Consider the following 23,482-nt stretch of genomic DNA (forward strand, 5'->3'; position numbering starts at 1 on the left):
TGGGGGTGGGGGGCAGCAGGGGGGCCCCTCACATGCTCTCTCTGCGTGTTTCATGGGGCTGCCTGTGAGGCCGTGTGAACCAGAGCCCGGCTGGGAAGCCACATGCTACCTGGACTCTGACCTTTCCTGGCAGCACGACCTTGGCCAATACGCTCAACTATGTTCCCCTCTGTAAAATGGGCTAATAGAGATGTCCACTCGAGACATGATGAGAAACAAAGGTGTTCATAGAGCAAAGTGCTTAGAACGGTCCTGGCATGGCAGGAGCCCACGTGTCAGTGCTGCCGTTGGCACCGTCATCACGGCGGCATTGGCTGCTTTGGTTCTCCCTCGCCCCTGTCACCTTCTTCCCTCAGCAGGCTCTCATTCACTTGTTCATTTATTCATGGCCGAGGCCCCGTCTGTGCCAGGCCTGGTGCTGAGAACGGGGGTAGAGAGATGGGGGCTGTGCCCTGCTCCCTGACCCAAGGGTTCCCTTTGCAATGTGAAGTTCTTGGAGACTGGACCCTCAGGCTGTTCCACCAGCCCCTCCGCAGGCCAGCTTAACCCTTCCGTGCTCGTTCTCTGAGCTGTTAGAGGAAGAGAGCGGGAGGAGGGATGGAGTGGGGTTTTTGTGGGGACTGAGCAGGGGGTGTGTGAGGCCCTGGAAATGGTGCCTGCGGCACTCACGCAACGTTAGCTTTTGCTGCAGTTGCTGTTTGGAGAATATTCTTGGATTTCAGGACACTGATGACAGAAGGTGGAACGCTTTTTCTGGAAGCCATCAAGAGGGGACCACCGCGGCGGCTGAGCAGAGTTGCTGACTTGTGAGCTGTGGCCTGACCACAGTCACTGTTCTCATGAGCGAGGCCCCCTGTGGTCCCCCTCCCAGGAATTTCTGGCCCCTTGGCAGGGGACAGTTCAGGGCTGGGGGTGGGTAGTGGTGTCCGCAGGCCCTCTGCAGGCGCTGATTCTTGGAGTCAGAGAATCCCCTGTTGCCGTGGGGGGGCTGTTCCCTCCTGCCCCTCCCCTCCCGCTGTGCTCTCAGCTGCTCCGACAGGATGCTTTTGGCCTGAGAGACAGAAACCCCAAGTCTGAATGGCTTCAGCCCTCAAGAGAATTTGGAGCTTTTTTGTGCAAAATGAAATGTTCTGAGCATCGAGGATGCTGTGGTGGATCCTCCATCCCACCATCTCCAGCCGTGGTGTCCCTCTCGGTCACAGGATGCTGCAGCCACGTTGTAGGGAAGGAGAGCCTCCCTTCCTGTGAGCCTAGGAGCCCCTCCATGCAGCCCCTTCACTGGCCATTGCCTGAGACCCGACCTGGTGGCTCCTGCCCCAAGGAGCAGAAAGGGGGTTTGCTACGTCAGGGTGGGGCTGGGTGCGAGGAGCCCCCCCCCCCCGGCCAACAGGGTCTGCTCAGGTGTCCCTCCTGTTGGGGCAGCAGGGAAGGGACCCACATGTGGCACTGGGACACGGAGAGGCTTTTGTGCCTGTGACGGCCAAAAGGGATGGCGCCCCAGCCACGTTCCCACCCACCCCGAGGCCCAGCATGGCCATGCCGGAAATAGCAGCATCATCCCCCTCACTGTCCTGGCTTGCTTTCAGTAGGCCAGAGGGGTGGGGCTGGAGCGGGTGTCTGACCTGTGGCTGGATCTAGCTGCCCGTGGACAGGCTGTGAGTGAATCTGCAGAGGAAGAGAGATGGGGAGGCCGGGACCTTCTCCTGCACCTCCCGAACCCCCGTTCCCTGTGAGTTAGATGGGGAGTGCACCCCTGCCCTCCCCTCCTGGGTATCCCCTGCCCCCCGCCCCAGGCACTTGATGTTGGCTGTTCATTTTCCCTCTCTGCCCCTCCCGCTGGCCCTTACCATATGGTCCTAATTAGGACCTTCCGCCCGTTGGTGGATGGGCAGAGAGGGGAGCTTGCTGTGGGGCCTCCCCCGATCGGGGGACTTCCCAGCACAGAGTTTTCTGGCCTCTGCAGGGACGCTGTGTGTGCCTGTGTGAGTCTGGCGTGTTAGAAGCGCTAAGCTGCAGCTGTTCTGTACGTTTTTCACATTTCTCACTTCTCAAAGGCCCTGGGTTTGGTGTTTGTGGGCTGGGGATCTGTGTTGGGGTCTCCAGGAGGCCCATGGTGGGAGAGGCAGGGCCCCTTCCCCTTTAATCTGGGCAACCTTGCTTTGGCCTGCTGTCTGTGGAAAGTGCCCTAGGATACGGTGGCAGGACTGGCTGGGGTTCTGGCTCCAGGCCCAGCCCTAGCCCCTGTCAGACTTACCCTCCTTGTGCCTCCGTTCACCCTGTCCACCCGCAGGGCCTGCAGGAGCATCCTGAGAGTTGGTAGGGTGGCCTGCCCGGCGTCCGCACAGGGTCTGCTGGTGGGTGGCTGAGGCTGCGGTGAGGTCTCCATGGCTCCCTCGTCCTGCACATCCTTCCCTTGGTGTGTCGTCTCGCTAGCACATGAGCCCGTACTGGCTCTGAGTCTGCAGCCTGTTTTCCTTACCAGGTGGCTAAGCAGGGTGGCAGGCAGGGTGGCAGAGTCCCATTGGCCTGCAGGGGACCCTCTGTGGGCTGCAGTTAGTCCCCTGTGGTTGAAGGTGCCCTGGCAGGACCTGCACCATGACCCCCGTCAAAGCTCACGTCCAAGGCATTTGTGGGCACCCCCGCCCCAGACGTGAGGGTTGGCATTTTCTCTTGCACGTGAAGCAAAGGCCTGTTTGAAGGAGGGTGTGGAAGCCTGGGTGTGATGAAGACAAGGACCGGTGGCTCACCCCTCTTGCACCTGGACCTTGGGTGGCAGGCCTGGGGCCTTCAGTCCTTAATTCAGGAGGGTAGCCAGTCGCTGGAACTAAGAGTGAACTTCAGCTGTTGTTGCCATAGCTGGAGGGAAGAGGGGAAAGGAGGCGCTGCAGGGGAGCAGAGACCTCACCCTCCCTCTGCCGACATCAGGCTGCCGGTGCTGGACGGGGCCCTGGCAACCGTGGCAGGAGTGGTGATGTCCGATGATGGTAACAAGGGCTTCCTGAGGACCCCGAGCTGTCTTAAGGGCTCTTTACCTGGAGTAAGTATCCCCTTTAATCCTCCCAACAACACGGTGAAATTGATTCTGTTGTTATTCCCATTTCACCGATGAGGAACCCACAGCCCAGAGATGTTAAGTAACCTGCCCAAGCCTCCCTCTGAGTATGGCAGAGGGAGGGTCCGAATGCGGAAACTCTGGCTTCAGTGCCCCCATCCCTAACCACTGTCATTTACCTCTTCGGCCAGCCCTCTGCTTGCAAAACCTGAGGCCCAGAGAAGTGCAGTGACTTGGCCAGCTTCACACGGCAGGTTAGTGGCAGAGCTGAGCAGTGTCTCCCATGCCCTGATTCTGTGGCTTCTTGAGGTGGCTCACCCCTAAACACGCCCCCCATGGTGGCTCTGTTTCCTCCTCTCCTCTGAACCTGCCAGCCTGTGCTCAGGCAGGGAGAAGTAGAGCAACCATGCTGGGCGGGTCGTCGTGCCCCAGTGCCGCCTGCCCTACACCTGATTGGCAGCAGAGTGGCCCCTCCTTGGGGTGGTCTGGAGGTGCCAGTGGCCACTCATCAGCACAGCCCAGTCTCACACATGTCACTCCCAAAGGATGTTGACACAGAATGAAGCAGCTAGGGGAGGCGGATGCTTTGGCATGAGGGTGGCGTTTCTGGTAATCCGTAGTGCTGTTGTCTGTGGCTGCCTTTGGCTGGCATCTCACCTCCTCCTGGCTGTCCTGCAGCCACCTGAGGGAGGTCAGCATGTCGCCTTCATCCCAGGACTGTGTGAATGCAGCAGCACAAGCTTGCCAGCCCCGCACTGCGGGATCTGGAGGCCTTTGCTCCTGAGCCCTGCCTCTGTGTAATCCCTAAAGCACGGACCTCTTAGGGGCTTCCATTCCTCCACCTGGAAAAACCTTACACCGTTTAGGGCTTGATGCAGGGCTAGAGCATGGAGACGTTGCTGGAGGACCGAGGGAGGAACTGAGCGCGTGTTCTCTTGGCCTCAGCCTCGTGTGCATGTTTATGCATGGGTACTTTGCCGTCCACACTGGCTTCCACGGCTGGGTGGGAGTTGAGTTGAGCTCGGCGGCTGCCTTTCCACCCTGCGGGCCTGGTTGGGGAGTGTGAGGATGCCTGCTGGAAGCCGATGTGCACGAAAGAGTTAATGGTGGATCCCATTTCCTCCGCCCCCTCTCCAGCTTTCCCAGGGAAAGGGCAGGAACAGAGAGGCCTTATCTTCAGAGGAAGGGGTGGGCGGGGACACAGCGCTGTTCGGCACAGGCCCCTCTGAGCCACCCTGCATGTTTCATTCCACTGACTTCTGCAGCCCAGCTGTTCAGAGCGGATCCAGAAGGTGGAGAGAGGGTTTCCAATAAGCAGAGGATGGAGTGAATGTGAGATTCATTACTGGGATTTGGCAAAGCAAAGAGCCTCACTTTCTCCCCGCAGATGGGACTGGGGCGGGGCTGGAGCCAGCGGGGTGGGGGTATCCAGCAAGAGCTCCTTCCCATCCTCCCACTTCCTTTGCCATGGGCCCCTCCTCCACGCAGAACCTCAGCCTGGAATGATCAGTGTCCAGCTTTCCTCGCCCCTCTCCTGCCCCGCTGGAGGGAATGACCTGGCCCCTGGCCCTGGCCACCTACACCTCCTGTTTTGCTGCACTAGCCTCGTGGTAGGGGCTGCAGCGGAGGTGGGCAAAAGCCGCTTCCGGGCAGCCAGCCCCCATCCTGGGAGTGACTGAAAGTCCTTGGGGGTTCCTGCAGGGTGAGCTGCCCATTCTGGCCCTGGTAAGGACACCCAGGAGAGGGCCAGGGTGCCTCTATTTGGGGCACAGCATAAAGAACAGCCCTAAGTGTTTCTTAGGCAGGAGGGTGCCGAAGCATTGGGAAGCTGGGATTTAGAAGCATTGTTTGGGGTGGTGAGTGGAAGATGCAGGACACAGATTCACGCGATTGTGCAGATCACCTGGCCTCACTCCCTCGGTTTACAGTGGAGGAAACTAGAGGCCGAGAGAGGTGAAGTGAGTTCCCTAGGGTCACACAGCCTAGCCAAGCCCAGGGTGCCGACCTCCTGCTCTGCCTTCCCGTGCCCATTCGGTTGGCATCAGCATCCCTGCCTTGACACCCCCGAGTGGTAGCTGCTGTGATTCTGTGACTCCTCCTCAGCCCACCCCAGTGGGGCCCTGCGAGGGAAAGAAGAACGCCCTATGCAGAAGTGGTTGGAAAGCAAGAAGCCTGGAGAGAAGTGAGGCCTCTGTGGTTTGGCCTGAGTCCAGGACTCATGGCCTGGTTCCCAGGGATGGAGCACCGACCCCTCCCTTCTACACCCCCACCCCACGCCCCCAGGAGCTCCCTATGGGGAAGCCGGAATGGACCTGGGCTCAGAGATTGTAAATTCATCTTGCTGGATGTGTGGCTGCCTTTATGTAACCAACTCTCTCATGGAGAAGCCAGGGGATGGCTCTCAGTACTCTCGGGGGTCTCTCAGTGAGGTGGGAGGACCTCGAGAGGTCAGGAGGCTGCTCAAGACCTTCTGCCCCTCAGGGACCAGGTGAGGGCTTGTCGACTGCTCTGACCTCCTGATGCTTCTGGTGGGGAGACCACAGAGGGGCCTGCTGTCACCGTCGCCAGTGGCCCTGGCCTGCCCAGCCATCCTTCTGGGGTGGCCAAACTCCATGCTGCAAAAGCCCAGGTGAACCTCAGTAGTGGCCTGGGAGAATCATCTGTCACGAGCCAAGGATGGAGTTTCTGGGGAGGACTTTCTGCTGCCCCCCAACCCCTTTCGGGTACGTTCTCCTGTAGCCCCACTCCCTGTAAGAAAGTCAGGTGCCTCCAGAAGCTTCTCCCTGGCCCCAGGCCAGAGGTGACAGTGGGGGCCCCTTGCTTGCGCTGGTGACTGTGGCTGGTTGTTGGTGCCTGGCCCTGCCCTGCACTGTGCACCCATTGAAGGCGGCATCATCCGGGCCTCTCCGGTGGCCATGCATGGGTGAGCAGCCCACGACACATCTGCTTCCAGCATCGTGTGGGCCGGGGCTTTCAGAGGGGCTGAGGGCTTGGATGGCCCTGCAGGGGGTGCTCCTGGCCTTGTGACCGAAAGGAGCTGAAGGTTTGGAGAAGCTGTTGGGCCGAGGTCAGTTCTTATAGATTTGGCGAGGAGGGAACAGATGCTAACGGAGCTGCTCCAGGTACTGCACACACTGCCTCACTCTGCGCTGACAGCCAAGAGGCTGGTTCCCCGCCGACCCCCATTTACAGATAATGTGCTCCCCCAGTTCCTTAGTGGTGGAGCCAGGATTTGAACCCACGCAGGCAGCCTCCTGGGCCTGTAGTCCTACCCTTCATCTCCCTCCAGGACCTAGGTCTTGGGGTTAGCAGGATAATGACTCCCAGAGTTGAGCACATCCTAATCCCCAGCACCTGGGACTACGTTAGGTGACATGGCAGGGCCAGCTAAGGTCACTAATCAGCTGGTCTTAAAATAGGGAGATGATCCTGGATGATCCACACGGGCCCGCTGTCATCACAAGAGTTTTAAAAAGCGCAATAGACCATCTGAGGGGTGCAGTGGGAGAGGCTTGGAAGGCGGAAGGAGGCCACAAGCCAAGAAATGCAGGTGAACAGAAAATGCAGGAAAACGCAGTCTCCCCTGCAGCCTCGGGAGGGTGCGCAGCCCTGTGGACACCTTCCCTGTAGCCTAGTGAGGTGGAGGGTGGGACTAATCTGTGTTGTTTGACATCACAAGTGTGTGGTCATTTGCTACAGCAGTGATGGGAATTGAATGCCATTAGGCAGCAGTGCTTCTATCCCGGAAGAATTAGGATAAATTCCCCTGTGGATCTCAAGCTCTGGGAGATTCTGGGCTCCTCTGGACTGCTCCAGTTCTGCAATCATAGGAAAGGTCTCCCATGTCTGTTTGGGAGAAGAAAACCCCGTAGCAAATCCATTTCCCCTTTTGACAAATGAAGGCGAGGGTGTGGGCTGGACACATGTTTCCTTTTTGTGGATTTTTTTTGTTTTAACACTTAGAATTCTGTAGCTGAAGGAGACTTTGGGGGGTTGTCTGCCTGATTTGCAAGTGAAGAAATGGAGGCCCAGGGAAGTTAAGTGACTGGCCCAGGGTCATGCAGAGTCATGCTGGAATATCAAGCTAGATAGCCCAGTTCCTGCTCCAAAGTGCTTTCCTCCCTGGTTGGGGAGGAGGGTTGGAGGGAGTGGACCCGGAGCAACAGCAGCATTGGCAGGGGTTGGAAGAGTAGCTACTGTATCCAGGTGCTGGAGCCTCTGGCCACTTCCTGCAGGAACCAGGTGACCCACCATGGCACAGGCCTCTCCCTGTCTATCTGCAGCCCTGGGGGCCCCAGGGACCAGAGGACTCTCTGGCCTGAGGGCTGGGGCCTGAGAGAAGAGATGGAAGTACCCCTAGTCTGGCCTGCCCCCGTGGCGTCCTGCAGGCATCTCCGGCAGCCCAGGGGTCCTAGAGACCTTGGCTGGTGGGCGTCCCCACCTTGCCGCAGCTGCACCCTGTGGCCAGCAGCTTGCAGGACTTGGGCTTTTGCCTGTGGCCCTGAAACAGTCATTTTCTGAGCTGAGTGGGGATCAGGCGAGCAGATCCCCACACCTTAACTGCTGTGATCTTTCTGTCCTGGAGGCTGGTGGGCAGCCTGGTTGGTGCTTCATGGCACTTTATGACTGGCCCTGTCACCAGGCTCGTGAGTTGCCCCCCTCCTTTCGGGCATCCTGAACGGCTTCCCTGAGAGCCCCGCCCTGGGCCTTCGCCTCTGCAGGCCCCCGCTGCCTGGGGCGCCTCCTTCCCCTGGAAGCTGGGCCTCTTTGGGGACTCATTAAGAAGGGCCTTGCCGAGTGCTGCCAAATTGCCCCATCTGGTCCCCATTTGTTCCACTTACCACCCTATTTTAACTTTTATGTCTCCTCCTTGGGTCTAAGATCTGAGCAGGCAGGGCCTGTGAGGCACCCCAGGTCCCCTGATGCTGCCAGCACCCAGGGGACTGTTAGTACATATGCAGGGAGGGAAGGAATGAAGGAAGAGATGACTTGGGAAGTCCTCCAGTTCCCATTTGTAACTGGCACATTGCGACAAAACACTCATGGCATTTTACCTTTTTCATATACCTTTTTTTAAAATTTATTTTTATTTGAGATGGAGTCTCGCTCCGTCACCTAGGCTGGAGTGCAGTAGCACAATCTTGGCTCACTGCAACCTCCACCTCTCGGGTTCAAGCGATTCTCCTGCCTCAGCCTCCTAAGTAGCTGGGATTATAGGCGTCCACCACCACGCCCGGCGAATTTTTGTATTTTTAGTAGAGATGGGGTTTCACCAAGTTGGCCAGGCTGGTCTCGAACTCCCGACTTCAGGTGATCCGCCTGCCTTCGCCTCTCAAAGTGTTGGGATTACAGGCGTGAGCCACTGCACCTGGCTTTCGTATATCTATAATAGAGAATTTGCCCAGAAAATCTTTCAGATGCACCTTTAGGGTTTTAAGGCACAGATACATGAAGCTTGTCAGTGAGCAGCTGCTGCTTATTCCCTTTTCTCTTCCAATTCAGAGCGGCCTGCGTCCCAAGCGGACAGCTGCTCCCTTCCTCTTGGCTCCCTGCTGCCCACGATCCCACAGAAGCAGGGAGAAGAGGCAGGAAGGTGACGCGTGATCATCCGCTGGGTGCCCGCACAGTGCCGTCTGCACAGGTGCCATCTCCTTTACTTGTCACTCTCCTCACTGAGCCCTTTCCCCTTTTTGCAGATGAGAGAGCATTGCCTCCCAGAGGTTAAGAAATGGGCCCAGAGTCACTCAGCTGATCAGCGTGCAGCCAGATTTGAACCACATCCTGCTGATCTCCATGCCTGCAGGCCTGGCCTGATGAGATGGACAGCTGGGTGGTGGAGACCTTGAGACCCTGGATGGCTCCCAAATAGGGCCTGTAGCTCCTGGATAGGGAGAGTCTGGCACAAAGGGTTTGTGGAGTGAGCTGGGGGAGAAGGTGGCTTAGGGTCCCTGTCTCTGAACAAACAGATGGAGGGGCTATTCCAGCATTTTCTCAGCCTCTGGTGTGCTGGGCTCCTGGTTCTGGGAGGAGAGAATGGAGCTGGCCTCCATTCTGGGCTGGGCTGGTTTGGGCCCAATTCAGACAAGCTTCTCAGTTTGCCATGAGTGACACTTTTGCCTGCCCTGGTGTCTCTGCCAAAAATATGAAGGGTTTCAGAACCCCCACCCCGGCCTGCTTCCCTCTCAGACTTGGAGTGGGTCTGGGGCTGACAACAGTCTCACGCCAGATAGCCTGAGCAGCCACCAGTGCCATCAGGTCTGACACTGCGGCCCCTGCCCCGGAGGGAAAAACAAGGCCCTCTCTGGGGGATTTTCTGCCAGCTTGTGAAAACAGGCCTGGAGTCAGCCAGCGCCCCCATGCTTAGACACTTCGTGTGGTTTTCAAAGTGCTTTTATGTTGCTAGCTCATATGATCTTCCCCAAAACCCCATAAGGGAGGGCAGGAAGTTTGAGCAACAGCCTGTCAAGCACCCATACAGCAGGTGGTTTCATTGCCCTCCATTTACAGGCAAGTAAACTGAGCTTCAGGGTGGCTACCGCTTGTCTCCCGAGCCACCCAGCCATTTAGCCACGGAAGAGGTCATGACTTTTTATGCCCCAGTGAAGCTGAAGATTTTTCTTTCCGTTTTTAAAAATGTTTACTCCCCAGGGCAGTGAACACCTGGTGCCTCTGTCTAGCGCAAGAGGTGAACGTTTGCCACTTCTGTTTCTTCCCTCCTACTAGACCTGACCCTCCTTTTGTGACGGGAACATCCTGCAGGCAGTCTGTCCTGCTTTCATAGACTTTGAGAAACGGGGTCCAAATTGCCGGCTGTGGGTGGGACAGGCAACACTGCAGTGAAGAGGTGGAGTATTTTTGTAGCGGGGAAGAAATACATTTCCTCTACCCTCTTAGGTTCAGTGTTTGGGGGTCTGTGAATTAAACTCACTGAAGATAAATTAATGAGAGAAAAGACAGATTTAATCACATACGTATGGGATTTCACTGAAAAATGTGACTCAAAAGAGCAGGTAGAAGGTGGGGCCCGTGGCTGGTCCGAAGGTAGTGAGTTATCTCAGTTGATTGTTCACAGTCAGTTACAGATTAGACTCCTTGTTCCACTGTCTCCCCTCTTCCCACTTGTTTTGTTTTTTTTGAGTCAGAGTCTTGCACTGTTGCCTGGGCTGGAGTGCAATGGCAGGATCTCGGCTCACTCTAACCTCCGCCTCCCGGGTTCAAGCGATTCCCCTGCCTCAGCCTCCCGAGTAGCTAGGATTACAGGCACCCACCACCACGCCTGGCTAATTTTTTGTATTTTTAGTAGAGACAGGGTTTCACTATGTTGGCCAGGCTGGTCTCAAACTCCTGACCTCGTGATCTGCCTACCTCGGCCTCCCAAAGTGGTGGGATTACAGGCATGAGCCACTGCACCCAGCCAACTAGTCTTAAAAAAAAAAAAAAAAGAACTTAGGGCCCGTATACTATCTTAATAGGGAAAAAGGAAGGGGTGAAAGCATATATTATGGGCCGGGTGCGATGGCTCACGCCTGTAATCCCGGCACTTTGGGAGGCCGAGGCAGGTGGATCACCTGAGGTCGGGAATTCAAGACCAGCCTGGCCAACATGGTGAAACCCCGTCTCTACTAAAAATACAAAAATTAGCCGGGCATGGTGGTGCACACCTGTAATCCCAGCTACTTGGGAAGCTGAGGCAGGAGAATTGCTTGAACCCACGAGGCGGAGGTTGCAGTGAGCTGAGATCATACCATTGCATTCCAGTCTGGGCAACAGAGTGAGACTGTGTCTTAAAAAATAAAAATTAAAAAAAAAAAGCACATATTATGGCAAAACAAATGAGTTTTTGGAAAGATAAATAGGCCCTTAGTTGCTGAGATGGGAGATGTGAAGTCTTGTGACAATGTCTTCTTAGGTGTGGTGTGGAAACTACTCACATCTTCCAGGGAAGAGTCAGTTGCTCCCAGGGAGCAGATTTGGGCCTGTATACCATCTTAATAGGGGAAATGGAAGGGGCAAAAGCACATATTATGGACTGGGCGCAATGTGCCTAGTGCAGGAGGCAGACGTGGTTTATGGTTGCTGTTGAAACCAGTGCAGGGCCCGATTGCTTTGTATTGAGTGTTGAGGATCCTGGTTTTGTATCAGCCATGAGTTTGCAGCTCTGGGACACACTTGATGTTGGCTCAAGGGGAAATGAGGTTGGAGGGGCAGGGTGGTTGGATTGGATGTGGGCCTGGGGCCATTGCTGATCTACAAAGTGGTCATCACACGGGAATAATAGAGCTGGCTGCAGACCACAACCAGCAATATTATTTAAAAGTAAGGTCACACTTTTAATAATAAGTCACATTTGAAGTTATCATCAATTTATAAAACACACTGTTGGTATAATGATAGCTTTTCAAGAAGGATATAAAAAGGCATGTTGGGCTGGGTGCGGTGACTCACGCCTATAATCCCAGCACTTTGAGAGGCTGAGGTCGGCAGATCACTTCAAGCCAGGAGTTTGAGACCAGCCTGGCCAACATGGTGAAACCCTGTCTCTGCTAAAAATACAAAAAAAAATTAGCTTGGCGTGGCGGCGCATGCTTGTAATCCCAGCTACGGGGGAGGCTGTGGCAGAAGAATCACTTAAAACCCGGGAGGTGGAGGTTGCAGTGAGCTGAGATCGCACCACTACACTCCAGGCTGGGCAACAGAGCCAGACTCCATCTCAAAAAAAAAAGAAAAAAAAGAAAAAAAGTAAAAAGGCATGTTGAAGGTACCTGCTTGTGGAAAGTTGCAACTTGACAGGAGGTAGGGCGAGCACTTCTTAGAAAGGAGGAAATGGGCCCTCCTGCTACAGAGACCCACAAACATAGACTGAGGCCTGCAGCCTAGGAGACTCAAAAGAGGCAAAGGTGAATAAGAGTCAAGGTCTCCAAGTCAGGGTCTGACTCTGGGGGTGGGGGTCACATATGATGGAGGATGTCAGGAGGGCTTCCTGGAGGTGGTGACATTTACCAGGGGGGATTTTAGGTGGGGTTTGCGAGACAGTAGGACCTGGCTGAAGAGCGTAGGCTCCTTAGACAGGAGTGGGAATTCAGGCTTGAAAATGAGTTGGCCAGATTGCAGGGGTCCTCGAATGCAAGGGAAGAATTTCAACTTTAACAGAGGAGCCTGGGAAGCTGTTTGGGAAAAGGAGTGATAAAGCGGGAGGGGTCCTCCAGCAGAGCCCTGCATGGGCAGGAGGGAGCGAGATGGGAGGTGGGTGTTGGTGAGGGATGATCCCAGTGGTCCAGGGGAGCAGTCATAGGGTGGAAACTAACCTTGTGGGGTCTGGGCAGGAAGGGACTGATTTGAGACACCAGGAAGAAACAGCCAGTAGGACTTTGGTGAGAGGGCTGGGGGTCGGGGAGGGGGGTGTGGAGAGTGGGAGCTTGAGTCTCTGAAAACAGGCAGTGTTCCAAGACCTGAGGCAAGATGTGGAGAGGCAGCTGAGCTGGGAAGCTGGAACAGAGGTGTGGTCACCCCAGGAGACTAAGTCAGGGGGCGAGGGGACCCCTGGGAGCTATCCAGACCCCAGCACTAGGGAATACGGAGGGGAGAAGGAGGGGAGAAGAACCGGCTGGTGCGTGTCAGGCACTGCCCTCGAGGTCAGATGGGGTGGGGCTGGATACTGGCCATGAGGATTTTTTCAAGAGCTCGGTTAATACTGAGACGGGCGGACACCAGATGGCTCGGGCTAAGAAGTAAGTGGGCGGTGGGAAGCTAGAAGCCGTGGTGTAGACCCACTTTGAGAGGTTGGGCTGTTCAGACAGGGAGAAAGTTCACAGTTTGAGGAGGTAGATAGGTCAAAGGAAGAGGGTTTGCTTGTTTTTGAGATTGGGGCATCCTGAACATTCTCCCAGGCCAAGTGAGAAGAAACCAGAAGAGGAACATGTCACCCAAATGTGCTGAAACAGCCCAGCAGCTGCGCTGCCTCACAGAGAAAATGTGCAGAGGCCCCTCTGTCCCACCATGCCTGCCTGGGGACGGCCTTCACTCGGGCTACTCAGGGTTTCCCCAGCCTGCCAACCCAAGGGTGGCAGGAGCTGTGGGTGCTCCCAGCCCCTTCTCAAGGTTGGTCTGTGGGTAGAAATGTGGGCTGCCTCGGGGCGTCACAGCTACAAATGCATACCAGCCCTCAGAACCACATTCCTGCTCCCCAGCCCTTTCCTCTGCACCCCCATGCAGCAGCGCGGCCACCAGCTCACAGAGGATGGGGAGGGATATTGCTCTTGGCATTTGATGGGAAGCATCTGCTGCATCCCATTGGGGTGTCGCCCAGGATGGATTGGAAAAGAGTTGGCAGGAAGGCTGAGCTCTGTGCTCACAACCTGGCTTGGTGGTGGCCGAGGAGCTTGGCAGGAGCAGAGTGCAGGGCCTGGGAACTGGGGGTTGGTGCATGTGTGCATGCACGTGTGTGTGTGTGCGCGCGCGCGCGCGTGCATGCACACATGTGTGCTGGGTGGGTAGGGAGGAAGCTGTGAAACCACATCCCCTCCTCTCTGCTGCTGTGTTGCTGTGTGTTTCAGCAGCACGTGGGTGTCACCACACTTCCTAGCAGGTGTCAGCCTCCAAGACTGTTCTGGGCTCTTCTCCCAGTTGGCTGAGTTGGAGGTGGGAGTCCCAACTGTCCCCTGTGGCTTCCAGAGTGGGACCTTGCTGTGGGATAGGCTGGCCAATGGTGTTCCCTCCCCTGTGACCCTTCTGTTGGGTGGGTCACGAGGAAGGACTGTGGGTGTTGCCCACAGACAGGTGGACATGTGGCAAGGACACCTTGGGGCCTTCTTTCTGACGCCCCTTGAAGGGGGCACTTTCTCAGCTTTGAGATGAGTCTCTGTGGATGTGGGAAGTTCACTATCTCAAGAGCAGCAGCCTTGGAAAATCCAAACAGAACCCCGAGTAGGGGCGGGAAGGTGTCCTGTCCCGCTCACTGGCTGCCTGGCAGAGTTCTGCACAAGGAAGCGCCTGTGTTGCTGTGGGCGGAGGAATGGACTGAGGGCTTCATTCGCTTCCTGTTGCCGCTGTAACTGCTTATCACAAACTCAGTGGCTTAAAGCAACAGAGGCTTCTTCCTTTACAGTGCTAAGGGTCAGAAGCCAATCAGTCTCACCGGACTAAAGTCAAGGTGTTGGCAGAATCCATTCCTGCCTCTTCCAGCTTTGGGTGGGAGGCTCTGCTGGAGTTCCTTGGCTTGCGGCTGCATCCCTCCAGCCTCTGCCTCCATCCTCATACAGCCTCCTCCTTCTCTGCAGTCAGATCTCCCTCTGCCTTCCTCTTTTTTTTTTTTGGAGACGGAGTCACCCAGGCTGGAGTGCAGTGGCACAATCTTGGCTCACTGAAGCCTCCGCCTCCTGGGTTCAAGCGATTCTCCTGCCTCAGCTTCCCGAGTAGCTGGGATTACAGGCATGTGCTACTACACCTGGCTAATTTTTGTATTTTTAGCAGAGACAGGGTTTTGCCATGTTGGCCAGGCTGGTCTCGAACTCCTGACCTCAGGTGATCTGCCTGCCTCAGCCTCCCAAAGTGCTGGGATTGCAGCCATGAGCCATCACACCTGGCCTGCCTCCCTCTTAAAGGACGCTTGTGATTTGGGGCCCACCTGGGTAATCTCTTCATCTCAACATCTTCAGTTACATCTACAGAGTCCCTGTTGCCACATGAGGTAACACAGTTTGGGGAGGGAGAGTTATTCAGCCTACCCTAGGGGCCTGTGGTGTATCTCAGGGCCCTTTTGATTTTAAGATATAAAGCAAGAAAACAAACTGGCTCAAGGGGAAAAAAGGACACGTTGAATTCTGTTGTTTTAAATGTATATTTTTTTATTGTGCTAAAATGCACAGAACGTAAAATTTGCCATTAGTAACATTGAGCACAGTGTTGTGCAACCATCAGCACTGTCTAGCGCCAGAACTTTTTCATCACCCCAAAGGGAAACCCCATATCCATGAAGGACTCACTCCCCATTCGCCCTCTCCAGCCCTTGGCAGCCACCAGAATGCTTTCTGTCTCCATAAATTCGTTTTTAATAAGTGCAATTCTGTGTGACTTTAAAATAAATAAACACGAGCACGATGAGTTGCTTATTGGAAGGATATCCATGCGGGGAGGCCGGCGTGTGGAGTACCTAGGCCTCCGGAAGGGCAGGAGTTGAAGGGGCGTCGATGTGCCGCCCTTTCCTCCCCTTGCTCCTTCCTTGGGGTCACTGCCTGAGTATCCCTCTTTGCAAATGGCCCCAAATAATGTCTCAGCCCCCACGTCTGCATCGCCTCCTAGCTTCAGGACCCTCCACCAAAAAACATTCCAAGCTTCAGACTCACTCCTGGGAAAATTCCAATGGCCTCACTCTCCCTTTTGAGCCAGCCAGATCTCATGGCCTGTGGCGGGCTGCCTTTGAGTCCTGAGCACCTGTGAGCTAGGGAAGCAGGACAGGCACACCCAGGGAAGGGGAAGAGTCGTCGTCAGTCACAGTAATTGATATCTTTGGAATCGTCTAAGAGATACTTAGCGTGTGCCTAAAACATTCATTTCTTTTTTTGTTTGTTTTTTGAGACGAAGTCTCGCTCTGTCGCCCAGGCTGGAGTGCAGTGGCGTGATCTCAGCTCACCGCAACCTCCTCCTCCCGGGTTCAAGCGATTCTCCTGCCTCAACCTCCTGAGTGGCTGGGACTACAGGCACACACTACCACGCCTGGCTAATTTTTGTATTTTTAGTAGTGACTGGGTTTCACCATGTTGGTCAGGCTGGTCTTGAACTCCTGACCTCAGGCAATGTGCTCGCCTTGGCCTCCCAAAGTGCTGGGATGACAGGTGTGAGCCAACACACCTGGCCACATTCATTTCTTAGGAGAAGCTCTGCATTTTCTGACAGTGAAATGTCCCCAGGCGGGTGACACTGATGGTGGGATCTGTGGCCTCACCAGTGTCTTATGAGAGATGCCGCTGTGTGTTTCACCAAGCTGTATCCTATTGTCCTCTAAATGTGGCTTGTAGACATGGTGCCGAGAATGATCTGGGAGGTTCAAATCATAATATGGTCCAAATCAACAGCTCTCTGATGACCTGGTATTATCCTAGGATCAAATTGAGACTATCCGAGGATGGGCGTGGTGGCTCACGCGTGTAATCTCAGCACTTCAGGAGGCTGAGGCGGGCAGATCAGTTGAGGTCTGCAGTTCGAGACCAGCCTGGCCAACATGGTGAAACCCCATCTCTACTAAAAATACAAAAAGTAGCCGCCAGACATGGTGGTGTGCGCCTGTAGTCCCAGCTACTTGGGAGGCTGAGGCGGGAGAATTGCTTGAACTCAGGAGACAGAGGTTGCAGTGAGCCAAGATCACGCCACTGCGCTCCAGCCTGGGTGACAGAGCAAGACTCTGTTCCCCCGCAACCAAAAAAAAAAAAAAAAAATTGAGACTCTCCGAGCTGCACTGTCCAGCATGATAGCTGCTATTTGCACGGGGCCATTTGAACACCTGAAATGTGGTGATTCCAAATGGAGAGGTGCCGTGTGTGTGAAGTGCACTCTGGGTTTCAGAGTCCTAGCAAGGGGGAAAGAAAAGAATATCAAATATCTGTCATTTTTACATTGATTACATGTTGAATTGATATTTTGGGCTCTGTTAAGTGAATGATATTAAAATTAATATCACCTGTTCTTACTTTTTTTAATGATTTCTTTTTTCTTTTCTTTTTTTTTTTAAATATGGGGTCTCACACTGTTGCCCAGGCTGGAGTGCAGTGGCGCGATCTCGGCTCACTGCAACCTTGCCTCTCAGGTTTGAGCGATTCTCCTGCCTCAGCCTCCCAAGTAGCTGGGATTACAGGTGGCTGCTACCATGCCTGGCTAATTTTTGTATTTTTAGTAGAGACAGGGTTTTGCCATGTTGGCCAGGCTGGTTTTGAACTCCTGACCTCAGGTGATCTGCCCACCTCAGCCTCCCAAAGTGCTGGTATGACAGGCGTGAGTCACTGTGCCTGGCTTGTTCTTACATTTTTTATTGTAGGTGCTGGAAAATGTAAGGTTGCGTCTGTGGCCCATGTGCCTGTGGCCCATGTGCCGTTTGTGCTGGAGGGTTGGACCGAGGGCCAGCCGAGAAGGCTCTGGGGCTGCTCTACCTGAATGCTGAGTGTGTGCTGAGCGGTAGAGAACTTTGAGAAGTGCTGAAGGACAGAGGCTTTGTGTGGGGGATGCAGCCCCAGACCGGAGTTGCCTTCTCTGTGCTCTGGAGACCCTCATTTGGTGACAGAAGAGGAACCCCACTGCAAGAGGGGCGGCCACCTCAGCAAAGCACCCAGGATGCTAGCCTCTCAGCTCAGGAATCCAGAGGCAGAGGAGGGGAGGAGGCTGGGCTTGGAGGAGAGCAGGGTCTTGGGCCCTGGGAAAAGCCTGGGGGGCCAGAAAGCTGGGGGACAGATTGAGGCCAGAGGCAAAGAGAAGGAGGTTCGGAGAGGAGGGCCAAGGAAGAAGGGTTCTGCCCACGGGGAGGGAGAGGCCGACGGGGCAGGGGCGTGGTGGGAGCTGCATCCTCGAGGCTTTCTGTTGACCCTGACACCTGGCTAGAAAGGAGTTCCTTCTGGCATCCTTTGTCAGTGGTTTCTGGAGCTGCCCTTTAGGGGCCAGTGATGAGGGTGCCCTGGGCTGGGCTGCAGGCAGTGGAAAAGACAGGCTCTTCTCACTCCCAGTGCTGGGGAAATTAGCTTCTTGGAGGAAGGGGGAGCTGTATTTTCTGAGTGGCCGCACTTCCTGGCCTAGACATGTGTGTCTTGCTGTAATTTTGGCGACTGGTGTTGGTGGTGCCCATTTTATGGATGGGGAAGGTCAAATTCCACAGATATTGAGTGACAGGCCCAGGGCCTTGGATTTCAGTGTTTGACTCAGAACCCAGGTCTCTGATCTGCCACCAGCCTCCCTCCCATTCAGATGGGAACGGGACTCCGGGCATGCAGTCGTCTCCCAGACACTCCCCCGGCTCTGGCCTGGCGCCCGGAGACCAGTGGCAGCAGCTCCCCACGGCCGTTCACTGTGAGGGTGGGGAGGGCCGTGGGACCAGGAGGCCTTAGGGGGAAAGTTGGCCATGAGGAGTGGGAAGCGACGGGTCAGATGCCAGTGACTGCTGGCTGGGGAGCCGCTGGACGTGGCTGGCCTGTTTGGCCAGTGTGGCGGGTGCCCCGGGGCTTCAGTCACCCCCAGCCACGTGTGGGGGTGCGGGATGGGAAAGGTAAGAGTGTGTGGAGCCCAGTCAGCACTCAACACGAGGTCCTGTAGGGGCTGCCTGAGGGTGTAGCTTCCAGAATTCAGCCCCTGGCCCTCAGAAGGTGTCACCAAAGGCTTCTTTCCATTTGAGTGAATCCCTCCCAGCCCCCAGCAAGCCCTCAGAACGAGCCCACTCCCAGGCGCTCTCTCCTAGTGTGGGAGTGGCCACGCCCCTGCTGGGAGTGACTCACTTGGGTTCAGAGGTCGTGGCACTGAGATGGGTCTGGCAGATCCCAGCGTCCAGGCCCAGCCCCTATAGTGTCAGCTCCCTCCTCTGGGGACCCCCTTGCTTGTGCCCCTCTGGGTCCCAGCACATCCCAGGCCTGCAGGGAGGGGGAGAGGAAGAGACTGACTCACTGGCCAGGTCCCCCAGGGGCTGGAGAGGCTGGAGAGGCAGGAGCTGGATCGGATCTGAATCCAGAGGCTCTCGGAGGAAGAGCTCAGGGTGAGCTGCGCCCCCATCCCCTGCCCCTCCTCTCCTGCTCCTTCTCCCTTCCATGGTCCCAGCCAGCAAGCACCTGGGGTAGAGGGGACAAACCCAGGTGGCTGTGTTCCAGCCCTGGCTGCAGGTCTGAATGGCTTTCTGGGGTGGCTGGCCATGCTCCCTGAGAGCCCAGCTGTGGCGATGTCTGAGCAGGTAGGTGGGGGAGCACCTAGGAAGCAGGGGTGTCAGGCAGAGCACAAGGAGAGAGGGTGTCCAGGTCAGTTTCAGGACCTGGCTGAGAGGAGGGGGCTCCTCACGGGCACCGCCTCTGGCAAGCACAGGGACAAGGGCAAGGATGGCATGGCCAGAGGTCCCTGGGAGCCTCTTCCCCTCTCTTCTTCCTAGCAGCTCCCCCTCGCTCTTCCCAGGGACCCTGTCACTTTCCTTTAGCGTGTGGCAGCTCCTTGGCGTCCCTCCCGTGCCTTCAGGTTGCTTCTGCGCCGGGCCTGCCGCTGGGCGCCCCTATCTCTGCCTGCCCCCTCCTCCTGCTCCCCTCGCCCTGCCCCCTTGGAGCAATTCCCCACTGAGCCTCCCTTCCCAGGCAGTCGAGGTCCCTCCCTACCTCTGCCCCGCGCTCTGGGAGGCTCCTTGTTCCGCGGCCACAAAGCCCCTTTGATCCTCTGCTGGGCTCTGAGCCATGTGACCCGGTGGGCGGGCCGCGGCTCTCGGCGCGTCCAGCGCAGCCCGACGTTCCGCTGCTGGGGTGAGTCCTGCTCCTTTGTTCTTCCCAGCCTTGCACCACTGGCTCGGGGGCTCTCAGGTGGCGCGGCCGCGAGGCGGACCCCGATGGCCATGGTGGCGGGGCCGGGAGCCACGCTGTCCCTGGGCCCCGGCCCGAGGCCGGCAGGACCGAGCGGGGTCCCCAGGAGAGGGGTGGCGGGGAGCTCGATCTCCACGCGGGGACCAGATTTTCGGCCTCAAAATAGAAGAATAGGGCTTTGTGTGGTCACAGCTATCTCTTTGTAAATATTTGGCCAACTAAGCTGAGTGGCTAAGTTCTCCTCCTGCCCGGAGCTTCTTGGAACATGTTTCCTTTTCGCAAGGGGTTTCCCTGGCTTCCAGGAGGGCCAGGAAGAAATTCGAATTGGCCACCGCTTTCTCTAAAATCACTCCGCTCAAGTTATCACCCCTCTGGGCTCCCGAAGACCGGCTGGCGGGAGGCTGGAGATAGTCTCAACGCTCGAAATGCCGTAACCGAAGCTCCCCGCGGCGCCGGCACTGGGATCCAGGGAGCTGCTGCTACAGCGCAGCTCTGGATTCCTGGATGTGTTGGATATGTGCAGGGCGTTCCTGGGAGGAGCGGGGAGGGAGGGTGCTGATGGTGGGGCTGGTCTGCGTGTGCTTTGCTTCTCTACAATGGCATGCTGCGTGTCGGCCATGCAGAGGCATGTCAGTGAGCAGGGGCTGAGGGATCTCTCTAACGGACCTGCTTTCAGAGGGTCTTTTCATGCTGGGAGAACCCCAGAGACTAAATCATGCAGCCAACGGGGGGGTGGTCCCCGGCCTCAAAGCAGGGAGGGGCGAGGAGCTTTGTAGGCAATGCCATCTGCTCCTGAAACGCCGTCCCAGTGACTCTGGGGACTGACTCAGCCTCCAGCCTGCTGCACTTCATCCCTGGCCCCTCTCTCTTTGCTTTTTGATGTGAAATCTGCTGTGTTTTGGTCAGAGGTTTGGGGAACAGCTCTCTGCTCATCTAAGATAAGTTTGTAATTCCTTTCCCGGAGAAAAATATGCCACCCGGAAGCAGGTTGAGCAGTGGTTTTCTGGCAGGTCTGTTCGGGGCTGTGGAGACAGCACCTGCTGGATCAGGACGGAGTTGGAATTTGGTTTGGATCCCACATGAGAAAACCCGTTAGAAGAGGAGGAAGCAAAAAAAGGCCCCATTCCCTAATAATGCTGTGGGTTTTCCTCCTCCATTCATTGCCACCTTGCCTTGAAACTTAATGGGGCCACGTGTGTTTCCATGAATGTCATTCTCTTTGGCCAACTCCCCCGGCAGCCCCAGGAGCTCCTTTTCAGGAAAAGGAAGAAGGTGTTTGCTTAGCATCTAGTATACGAGTCCTTGTTGGAAAGGTGGGATTCTTGTTTCTCCTTGGGTCTCTTTTAGGCTGAGATGTGGTCAAGGAAGGCCTGTGGTGTGGCTTGCCTTTTTTAATGCTCATCTCTGGAGACCTGAGTTGCTGCTGACTCCCAGCTTGCCCCTCCTGTCCCCTGGCCATTTCTGTGTCGGGGTGGCTGAGACACTATTGCATCGGCCACTTTGTGTTCCCACTAGCCCCCGCCCCTGTAGGCTGTCATTGTGATAGTAATGGGGCCAATTCAGCTGCGGTGGGGAGGACCCACTGTGTGCGCCTGGGGGGTGGCGTGGGGCACTCTGGGATGAGAAGATGCGACTTCTGCCCTGAGAGCCCTGTTTTAATGGAAGGTGGGGGCATAGTTGCAGGCAGAAGCCATCAAGCACTGTGGTCAGACCAGCATTCCATGTCAAAAATGGCCTTGTTGGCCGGGCGCAGTGGCTCATGCCTGTAATCCCAACACTTCAGGAGGCCAAGGCAGGCAGATCACCTGAGGTCAAGAGTTTGAGACCAGCCTGGCCAACATAGTTAAACCCTGTCTCTACTAAAAATACTGGCTAATCCGGGCATGGTGGCGCGTGCCTGTAATGGCAGCTACTCGGGAGGCTGAGACAGGAGAATCACTTGAACCTGGGAGGTGGAGGTTGCAGTGAGCTGAGATTGTGCTACTGCACTCCAGTCTGGGCAACAAGAGTGAAACTCTGTCTCAAAAAAAAAAAAAAAGCCTTATCTGGGCCTGGGATCTGTCCTCCGAACACTGGGTCCACTGTGCTCCACAAGGACTTTCACCCCGGAAGCCCTAGACCCACTTGGGCAACCAGAGTCTCTGGGTTGACCACTCCCCAGCCCTGGCCAGCCTCCTGGGCCACCGTATTCTCCCAACTTCCTGTTGTGCCACGGCTGGTCCAAGCTGCTCTTATCAGACAATGCGAGGCACTTCCACAGGAGGGGACAACCCCGTCCTTAGGAGCCCCTTCTCCCTGCCCCCAGGCCTGGTGCAGTGTGTGGCTTCCCTGCCGGTGTCAAAGGTCTCAAGGCCCCTTTAAGAAGCCTGTCACCACCACCAGCAGCTTCCGTTATCTGGTTCTTCTGTACATGTAAGCCTTTCCCATACACCCCGGATGTTTAGGGCTTCCGCCCTCTCTCCCTGGCCGGGAGTGTGGGAAGAGGGCTTTATTTCAATGCTTGAGAGTAGGGTCAATGGCCAGGGTAAGCTGTGGGGGCTCCTCCCCGCCGGCCCCTCTCTGCAGCCCTCACCTTAACACAGAGCATCGATACCACCTGGGCTTTGGGAAGACCTGGAGGCTGAGCACCCTGGAGGCTCCCAGCGTCCCACAGCCACTCTTTGGGGAAGAGGCTTCCTGAGGGACTTGTGGCCCTTGGCTGGGACTCTAGTCCCAGAGTTCTGCCTTCCGGCGCCGAGCTTTGATTTGTTTATTGAGTGCCAGCCCGGTTCCCGGACAGGTAGAGACCTGTTCCCCGAGCTCAGCAGAGCCTTGGGAAGCTTTCCCAGGAGGGCTCCCGAGGGTGGCGGCCATGCCCAGTCCGCTGTATGTGTGAGTTTGTTTGATGAGGAATTGGCTGGGAAGGCGCGGGTCTAATTACAGGCCCATGAGGGTCCCTCTCGCCCCCACCCAGGAAGCAGCGGAGATCCTGGCACACTCAGCACCTGGGCCTGTGCCTGCCCAGCTGCTGGTGGAATCATGGGAGCCTTGCTCCGGGGCCTGTAGAGCAGCAGTGGGAACCTTCCCCACCTCAGCCCCTCCCAGGGCTGGCTGTTCAAACTCGCCGCCGCTCAGCCTCTTCCTCCTCTCTTTCATCAACCCTGGGAATCGCACACTGCCCACCGGGCCCCGGAGGGAGTGCAGGAAGAGAGAGCTTAACACCCAGAGGTCTGGGCCTTCTGCAGGCGCCTGAGCTGCTGTGGCCTGAGCTGGGTTCCCTGCTGGAACCATCACAGTAGACTTAATGATCTGCCTGCAGGAGTTGCTTCATCCCAGCTGACTCCAGGGCTGCGGGAAGGGGCTGGGCCTTGGTTTTGCTGGGGGTGGGGGGTCAGTGCAAAGGGCCCAAAAAGTGGCAGAGGTGATGGCCCATCTGTCCTCCCCCTGGCCGGCCAGCCTAAATGCGATTGGCTCTCTTTCTTTTTTTTTTTTTCCCTATAAATAACACTAAATGCGATTTGTCAATGCATTCATTTGGGTTCAGTAGTTGGACCATGGGCAGAAGCACTCCAGATTTGTCACTATCCCTAAGCTAAGGGTGGGGAACACCCTCTGTGAGATCTTGGCTCCTGAGCGCCCAAGACTGCTCTTGGAACCCCAACTCTGGGTCGGCCTCAGGGGACTGACGTTGATGGAGTTGCTGACATTGACCTCCGGCCTCTGCATGGCTTTCAGGAAGGGGGCCCTTCGCTCTCTGTCCCGTCGAGCCCGGCTGGCAGCACTCCCTTCTCAGGCCTGTGCCCCCGGCAGGGCCTGCTGCCCCCGCCCTGCTCTGTGGGTGCCAGGCTCCAAGCACCAGGTGACTCGGTCATCTGAACGGTCACTGAACAGTCATCCTTGCTGGTGTCCCCAGTGGAATGTGCATGGACGT

At 56.3% G+C, this 23,482-nt stretch overlaps 1 protein-coding gene and 1 pseudogene across 13 annotated transcripts in view; both read left to right on the forward strand.

Moving 5' to 3' along the window:
* Positions 1 to 23,482, forward strand: part of SEPTIN9 (septin 9) — a 220,060-nt gene that overhangs the window by 151,208 nt on the left and 45,370 nt on the right. The window contains exon 1 of one of the 13 annotated variants that reach the window (XM_024350639.3): positions 4,253 to 4,384. The exons of 7 other annotated variants lie outside the window; for them this stretch is intronic. The gene's annotated coding sequence lies outside the window, so the exon portion shown is untranslated. 5 more of the 13 variants (XM_016932988.4, XM_063799956.1, XM_016932987.4 and 2 more) reach the window with 5 other exon arrangements.
* Positions 12,874 to 13,722, forward strand: LOC134808985 (uncharacterized; annotated as a pseudogene).

Source organism: Pan troglodytes, chromosome 19 (assembly GCF_028858775.2).
Source record: "Pan troglodytes isolate AG18354 chromosome 19, NHGRI_mPanTro3-v2.0_pri, whole genome shotgun sequence".
Classification (NCBI taxonomy): domain Eukaryota; kingdom Metazoa; phylum Chordata; class Mammalia; order Primates; family Hominidae; genus Pan; species Pan troglodytes.